Below are 9,678 nucleotides of genomic sequence, written 5' to 3'. Positions count from 1 at the left end.
ATATATATATATATATATATATATATATATAAACTTTGTTTCTTGACAGAGGATTTATGTAAAAGAAATCCTAATGTACGATAAACAATTTTTATAGTTTTTTACTTAGTATCTCCCTTTGTTTGAATAAATCCTTTTTTTTTACAGTTCTGTAAATTAAGCTCAAAGATAAATTGTTGAATATGTGAATGAAGACCAAAGCTGCATCTGCTGACTGGATGGAATATAATAGTTAATAATGACCTGAAAAACAATTAAAGATAATTTGACTTTTATAGTTTTTTCATATAACACAAAAACATAAATAAAGTAGTCCCCGAGATAAGGACATCCGACATACAACTGACTCCTAGATATGAACGAGGCTTCCCTGCTCGTCCGTGTGCAGGACTGAGGTTTAATGGGGGGAGAGGGATGGTTCACATGAGTTTCAGAGGAAGTCTTTTGCTTTTCTGCCAGCTCTTGTACCTCTTTATTGCATATCAAAGCACAGCTTGCTCAAGAAAATAATGAATGCCTAGGCTCCATAAAGTTTTTTTTTTTTTTGCTTTGTTTGTGATTAGCTCACAGTGAGGATTTTATACAGCAACTGAGACCATGCTGCCTAATAATATGCTTGAGACAAACATCTGTCCTAATTGCATTTATTAAAATAATGTACCTGTTCAGACTTACATACAAATTCAACAAACCTACAGTCCCTATCCCATATGTAACCAGGTGACTACCTGAATGTAGAAATCTATTATACATCCCTTAAAAAATGGTTCCTGTAAGATTTTCAATAAAATAAAGTCAACATGGCCTAATGCATCACGCAATTAAAAAAATGACAGGTTAAAGTTAAAATTGTATGTCCTTCTAAATAAAATGATATTGGTTAGAACAGTCATTAAGCAGAAGTTGCATATGTGCCTATGTAAATACTTTTAGATATCCTATACTTACCTATGTGATCATTTATTTATAAAACTCAGTCAACCTGCAAAATAACTTGTAATGCTGTAGTCATTCCATTATGAAGTGTATACAATTTGTAAAAAAAATAATAGTAATAATTAATGACCAATTATTTTTCAAAACTAGTGAGAAACATAAAGGAAAAAAACCTAATAAATCTGTAATTTCTGGTTATATAACACTTATCTTCAATTTTATTTTATTTGTCTAAAGTATCTTTATTACTTTAAAGAAGACATCAATTTCAATTGGCAAAGAATAGGCCAATTTACTAAGTACCGGTAGTCTGTTTGTATAAAAATAAATAAATAAATAAAAACACATGCATTCATACATACATCATGCATCTCAAACACAACATTATTTTAAACCAGTTGTAATTATGCTTATTGTTCTTCCTTCCTCGTATATGATCCATTTTATAAAATAAAATACATTTTTTAACATCTTGATGTTGTTTAATTAATAAATTTCATCTATAGGACTACTTACCTTTCAAATAAAGTTTTTTCTCCTCCTTTTTTAACTTGTATATCCATATAGAGTCAGATAAACAGAATGAGAAAGCATTTCTTTTTTGATTAATAGTCATAGACTGAATACGAGTTTCTGAGGTCAAAAATATTTCACTTACAGCACAAACTGAAAATTACTGATCTGAGATACCATGCTGTACCAGATGATAGTTTAATATGAGCGATCAATGAAAAATATTTCCCAGAAGTACTCAAAAGTTAATATACCTGAATGAAAATAGAAACTCAAAACATGATTTATTTAGATACATTTTATGTAATCTACAAAACACTTTACATTTTTTACTCTGCTGCTCATCAAATGAAAATTGAATGGGATGTTACAACAAAGTGAATTTATTGTTACTCAGCTCTTGAGTGCTCTAGTGATTTTATCATCAGAGCTAACAATTTCAACTTGTTCATGAATGCATTATTGCCAAAGGTATTTCATTATACTTAAAAGAAAAGGGAAATACATTGAAATATTTTGTTACATACTTATACATTAAAAGAGTCTATGACATTTTTAGTTAGTATATATATATATATATATATATATATATATATAGTGTGTTACATTTGAAGAATGTGTAATGAACACAACTTTGAGTGCTTAATTATTTTCACCTCACTATATACGCAACTTTCTGTGTTATCTCTCCACTTCCAAACTCTTTACTGGACTATTCATTAGTAGAGTTGAGGGAAAGTCAACATACCAGGGCATATGCAGCATTATCTTGTGATTTTCATTAATAGATTACAGGTGGATCATAAACCATATACCGAAAAAAGTAAAGCCAACTGTTAATGGTAAATATATGAAAAATTATGTAAAAGGAAAGGATCACTAGTATTACTGGAGTCAGGAAAAGTGAATGCTATCCTATTTTTCTACAGAAATCTCTTCTACAGAGGATAGATCCATTCAAGGAGGTAGAAATGGGCTTGGTCAAGTCTGTTGATTAAAATCAGTAAATTTTGATCGGTCTCCTGTCCAGATCAAAAAGATATCATCATTGTATCAGTGCTATGTGAGAATATGGCACAAATACATAGATATATTACCAGAAAATACCCAACCTCTCACAGCCATTTAGAGAAAAATGTAATGCTTTCCTAAATGTTTTTACATATTTTCACTTGCCTCCCTGACAATATTGGTGACAATAATATGTTCATGAGCTTTGCATTTAACTTTAATGTATGGTTCCCTGTAATGTCACTCTTTCCATCTCTAACTGTTTAAATAATATCAGTGATTTAAGTATTGTCATCATCATTTTCTGTGGTGCTGTACAAAATTACATAGAATAATTTATGGACATCCTATGCCATTTCATTTAACTAGAAGGAGTAAAGAGACAACTTTTGGTGGAGACTCCTAGCTAAAACACAGCTGTAGCCCACCCCCATATGAAAAAATCCAAACACCAGTGGAATCACATGGAGTAAATTGCATGCTCTTTCATAACTAGAAACCCCAAATACTTGCCTTGCTCTCATGTAAAGAAAAGAGATTGCTAGGGAGAGGTAGAGGTTTAAAACAGCTGTTACACTGCTTTGGAAAAATGTAAACCACAAGTACACCAAATACTTTTGTATTTTTTTGTATTATCATTCCAGGTTCAAGATTTTCAAAAGTAATACTTAAAAATCTAATAAATACATATGACAATCATAAGCTTCCTAAGCAAAATTAGCTTTGCTACTTTTTTTTAATTGCTTCTCCATTTACATGATAAAAGCAGTAATAACTAATAATTATATCCCAAAAATATGCTTCTCTCTAACAGCTTAAAGAGGAATAATTGGAGTTCCTCAAAAATCATCCTTTATCTACATTTTTAAAACTTGCTAATAATTACTTCAGGAACACACATTATTGCCACTACTTAATCTTTATCTAACTCATTTTCATTTAACATTTTGCTGTATTAAATTTACTTTTTAATCACCTGCGTCTTGTCACTCATCACTCTTCAGTTATACATCAATCATCATTCATCCCACATTGGAAGCTAAACACTCTTTTAGCATTTGAAGCAATTTACTGTTTTGTTTCAGAATTAGGGATGAACAAGTATGCCTCTGGCAGTCTCGCAAAATTTTCCTGAACTTCCAATGGTTCTGGAAAATTTTGGCGAACCAATTTCACGAAACCATCGGAAGATCAAGGAAATTAAAACAGGAGGATTCCGAGAGCTGCATTCAGCCCTGGGAATTCTCCTGTTTGCGATCCCCGGGGCACTAGAGGTTAATTAACCTCTAGTGCCCCAAGGATCGCACACTCTTCTCAATGATTGCAGCCATCGCTGCAATCATTGAGAAGATGCCCGGCATTAGAGGTTAAATGGGGAGAAGTCCCCCTCTTCAAAACCTCTAGTGCTCTCTGATCAGCTGAGGAAGGCTTACCCCAGCCAATCAGAGAGCACTAGAGGTCTCTCTGATTGGCTGGAAGTCTCCCCATTCAAAACCTCTAGTGATCTCTGATTGGCTGAGGAAAGCCTTCCTCAGCCGATCAAAGAGCACTAGAAGTTTGGAATAGGGGACTTCTCCCCATTTAACCCCTAGTACCTTAAAAATAAAACTGGTAGAACTGTTGTGTACTATATTCAAATTAGCAATAAACTGCAAAAGTTTCTCTTACTCTGTAACACACTTTCCAGCACAGTAATATTTTTATAGATTTGTTACATTTTTCTTGCAGTGGATCGCATCACAGTAGATAAAAGAAAATGTAACAAATCTATCATAATAAGAGGTTAAATGAGGAGTCCCTCCATTCAAAACCTTTAGAGCTCTCTGATTGGCAGAGGAAGGCTCCTCCTCCCAGAGTGAGTCATGCGGCTTGCTTTTATGAATGAAAGCAGCCGTGGGAAAAATCAGAGGATTTTTCCCACGCTGCATTCATTCATTAGCAGCCAGCGAGACTCTCACTATGTTCCTGGATAGAGAAACTCTATCCACAAACACATAGTACAGGACTGCAACAGCAATCAGGGGAGCGGAGCTACTGATTAAGAACACATACAACAAGTAAAGGGCTGCAAGAGCAATCAGGGGGGCGGAGCTGACAGTTCCGCTCCCCTGATTGGTCTTGCAGGTCCCAAAAATTCGGTCTCGCCGGGTAAATTTACAAAGGCCATTCTCGCCTAAATGTATAGTAAGAGAGAATTCACCGCTAGACTGAATTTATTAAGTTTGCTTGCTCATCCCTATTCAGAATATATTGAGGATAAACCTTTACTTTTGCTGGAAATTCCTAATTGTGCAATTTACCCATTATATATAAATACCAATAATTTATGTTTAAATCTAATATTCTTAAATTATCTTGAAACAGAATAATAAAAAGCTAAAATTACCTGCTAGTAATGTTTTGTTAGAAAAGCAATGCAATTAATGAAAAAAACATAGGTCAGTAAAGTTTTAGAAAGTTTAACAATGTGAAAGGTGTTAACACATTTAATTTCAATCATCCCTTGAGTGTTTTTTCACACTTCTATTTGTCTTATTATCATGGTTCAGTCCATTCACTAGTGAGCATTTGAGATAAAAGAGGCATTTATGGCTTATTTTATTAAGCCATGTTTGCAATGTTATGCTTTTTTATTTCCTTGTAGAAACACTAATATCTCTCTAGATACTACAGATTCCTTAGTAGTTTTACCTAAAAGAAACAAGCACATTTACTGTGACATAGTCGTCACTCACAAACAATTCAAAGCTATTAAAAATGTAAAAGCTAAATTAGTGAAAACTATTGCTTTGGGAATTGTGCCCTAATCCCATGTTGTGTTTAAAAATCTTTTGGACTCAAAATTAAACCTGGCTAACAAAGCATAAAAATACTTTCACTTTAACATAGAAAAAGGAAAAAGTGTGTCATGTCATGTACAATTGCATAGCAATAGGAATATTATTGGTTTCTTTGGGATTTATTATTTTGATATATTCTTGTTGTAAGAGGTCTTAAAATACTGATAATACTTACAATATGTCATTACTTGGAAAGTCTCTTTTATCATGTAAAAAGTACCTAGTGATTTTAATGCAAATTATGAAAAACAGAAAAGGAATATTACCTTTGGAGTGTTTTATCATTAAACATATATTTTTAATATTCACTTATTATCAGAATGAATGAAATGATGATAATATATACAATGTCGATACTATTAATAACAATGAAAGCAAGTGTGAACACCTTTTTAAAAACTGTTTTGGCAGTCTGCTGGTCTAAAGCATTCAGGTGTGTGTTAAAATGATGCCAGGAAGGAAAGGCATCAGAAATGATCTTGGACAAATAAATGTTACTGCTCATCAATCTGATCAATCAAGGGTATAAAGCTATTTGAAAACAAACTGAAGTCCATCATTCTACTGTGAGAAGGAATAATCACAATTGAAAAATATTTAGGACAGTTACTAATTCTCCCAGTAGTGACGGCAAGAAAATGAGAAATAATCAAACCAAGTGGTACTTAATAATCAATAGATCTTTTAAATCCCATCTGAACATAATATACACACAATACTTGTGCAAAACACAATTAAAACTTCAAGTAGAAAATTCTCCTCACTCTAGCAGCGGCACTGACTTCTTCTCCCAGTCTTCCTTTAGGTTGAGGTCTTCAGCCATCTTGATTTGCTAAGTCAAATTGATGTTAATTCATTCTGGGTATGAAGGGATCATTAAAGAACCTTACAAAACAGATTGTGAGTAGGAAGGTAAGTATATTTTATTGCAGAAGTAACACTTTAGTGAGTATACTATCAGTGTGTTCCTAAAAGTCTGAAGCCTAGACAGAGGTAAGCAGTATTTTTCTTAACAGCTTTATTCTTAAAACCCTATTGTAGGCATTTTCATGAGAGTTATATTTTAATTTAGTATATAACATATAATATATAATCAAAGATTCTGTATCAGAGAAATAGGACAGAAAAGACAAACTTATAGAACTACAATCACCTTTAGCTAAAATTTGATAATTATTGTTAACTGAGTAAACAAATCTTTACTGCATTCTACGTCAGGGATACTTAAAACAGGAACTTAAAATCATCAAGACAATTTGTTAATTTAAATTGGAGTAAAATAAGAATGAAGTGCCATTTATGTATTTTGTTTTATAATCTTGTATTAGTGACTGAAAATTTTTTAAAACATTAGTTTGAAGTTGTTGACAAGATGTCTTTATTGTGGAACAAAATGTCTTTAAGTGGAACATTGAATATATTGCAGTATATGAGTTACATAAGATTTACAAAGTCTATCTCAATAAAAACTCTAAATTGAACAATTAGAACTCATTAGAAATATTTTATTAGTAAAAACATCAAATGGTTTCATACCCAAATCCACTCTCCAAGCTTTAAAACAATACATTTAAATTGCTAATTTTAAAGATTTTTAGGTAATGGACTTTTCCATTTCCATAGAGCTCTCTGAACTGTACAAATCCAACTCTGACTGAGTTAGATTGTAACAGCCTGTGTTGGAATTCCATTTTTTTAAAGTTTTAAAATGTTTATTTTGGGTGAAAAATTACTAGGCATTGTTTATTTAGCCAATTTTAGGAATCAGTGACCAGTCTGAATCCAAATTATGATCTATTAACTATCATGTGTTAAACAGGAAAAATGTTTTTGTGTCTAACTGCAGGTAAATGCTGTTTTCCCCATTGCTTGCCAGCATTGTCATATCTTGACTCTTCTATTTTGTGCAAAATCAACAGCAATGGTTTCTTTAGACAATTTCAAAAATCTTGGACAGTTTACAGGCCAAACATTCTGCTATGGATGTCTGATGATTAATAATAAAAAATAGGAGAAAGGAAAGGAGGAGGAGTCTGTGGGAAAGGTGCTGATAGTCCTTTCTGTACATCTGTAGAACATACTTGCCGCCATGATGATCACTAATCCACACAGACAACAGAAGCAGCAGCTTCAAAGATTCACAAACGCTGCCTTTCTTCATTTAATGAGATACAGGAAAACTGTCAGAAAACAGAGGAGTAGATTAAGAATCTGTTCTCTCTGAGAAAGGGAGGAAGAAGAGGTACCCTGGTTTCGGGCTAATGAGCCTGATTCATCAAGCCAAATCAGAAGCTCGCTTGCGTGCGCATAATCACCATTCGGAATCGGATGCCAAAAACCTATTTATCAACCAAATTTTGGCCATCAAGAATACGCTGGCGTATTCTCCTGGCAGTTATCAACTGAAATGATTGCTCGCTCCGAACTGCGCATCCCCGGCAGCTCGACACTGGCGATCTTGCATTTCTAATGGCACTCTAATCTTTCACTTAGCTCTTAATAAAAATGTTTGTGGTTGTTAAATGTTTAAAACATATATATTAGCTAAGAAATAGGCATATTTTGAAATGACCTAATATTTTTAGGTTCGGAAACAGTTAACTGATTTCAGCTGTTTACATACGCGCCTACCTAAACGCTTACAATGCCAGACAGGAGGATCCGCCTGGTGATAGATATTTATGGATAGATATATAAATATATAAACATATAATAAAATAATAATATAAAATAAAATGTAATAATCAAAAATGTTAAAAGTTACACTAAACACACACATTTAATAAATGACTTGAACATTAAAGCCTACTTTGTTTTAATATATTATTTATTAGATAGCTGTTCACGGGTGTACAAATGTGAAGGATCATATCAATAAATGATTATGGAATGTCAAACTGTCAAAAACAAACAGCCAAATTGCATAGACTGCGCATGTCCCAATTACACGCAAATTCGTAGCAGCTGTGCGCATTAAGATGAGCATATATAAGGGTGTCCACAATTAATAGGTCAAAATTGCATATTGGTTTAGTAAGTATTTTTGGATTGCAATATTTGTTTGGCCATTTTTGAACTATTTTGGCTTTATATAGAAGTGTGGGTTTACATGTGTGTTTTTTTTCTTGTCATGTAAATTTAGTGGTGTCTGTGTGGTCTATATATTTTATTGTGACCTTTTAGCAAATGGGTTTATTTTGAATAACGTTTTTTGAAAAATTTTGTAGTTGTTTGTTTTTTGCGGGTTTGTTTTTTATGTCATCTCCTTTACAATCTTCTAGGACCTACAATTTAAAAAGTCAGTTATGCTTGTTTTTGAGCAGTTCCCTTCTACAAATTGTTTGAAAGGTTAAAAACAATTGGCTTTTTAAAAATCAGTTGTTTGATGCGCATAGTTGTGCGTCAAACCTCAGGAGTGTGATGCGCATTGTTCTGCGCCAGGGCAGAACTGCTATGTGCATGTGAACTGTGTTCTATCAGTTGAAAAATGCACCCGCCATTTTTGCAGAGAAGGATCCTCATTCGCGTACGTTTTCCTTTTTATGTGTATATTGTTTGTTTTGCCTTATGTGCACTAATGTATGTACATATATGCACATATTTATGTATGTACATACATGCATATATATAAGTATGTACATACATGCATATATATGTGTATGTATGCATTTATATGTGTGTACAGTATAGGAAGAAATAGGCAAAGAGGATTTTTTGGGCATATTGCTTCACATGCTTCAAATTGAAAAGATTGTCTATTTCTTCCTATGATTCCTGATATTATGGGCTTGGCTACAAGCAACATTCATGGATGATATCCCTTCTGGTTAAAGCAGGAATCCACCTTTATGTGCTTCCACTACCTACCAAGCTGAGGTGAGTAAGTAAATATGAAGTGGGCCAAGGTCTGAAATGCCATTCAAACCTGCAGAAACACCCTGAAAGGCTGGCAAAGCAAGAAAATATGTTTGGCACTAAGTGTATTTGCCCCTGGAAATGTGATATTCTAGTAATATTTGTTTTATGTAAACACCTAAATAATGCATACAATCCAGTATTTGATGAGCAAAATTAAGTAGAACAACCACAGAACATGTGTTCATTTCTAAGAGTGCTTGACCCTGCTTGTGAGCTTGGCAATCAATGTGCTTTGACGTTGTGCTTGGCAACCTGGACCTGGACCTCCTTCCATCACCATCAGGTGTGTTACAATGAGTATGCAACTCAGCTGGACAGCTAATTGACAACCTGTTTGAACAGCAAGTGGAAGTGTGTTTGTATACAATAGGGCTAAGGACAGGCAGCACAGTTTAACCACCTGGGCGTTACACTGATGTCTAGATTTCTGTACCAAAAGCATTACACTGTTTTTCATAAA

Source organism: Pyxicephalus adspersus, chromosome 1, assembly GCF_032062135.1.
Source record: "Pyxicephalus adspersus chromosome 1, UCB_Pads_2.0, whole genome shotgun sequence".
Lineage (NCBI taxonomy): Eukaryota > Metazoa > Chordata > Amphibia > Anura > Pyxicephalidae > Pyxicephalus > Pyxicephalus adspersus.
The sequence above is the reverse complement of the archived record's forward strand: the minus strand, read 5'-3'. Positions refer to the sequence as shown.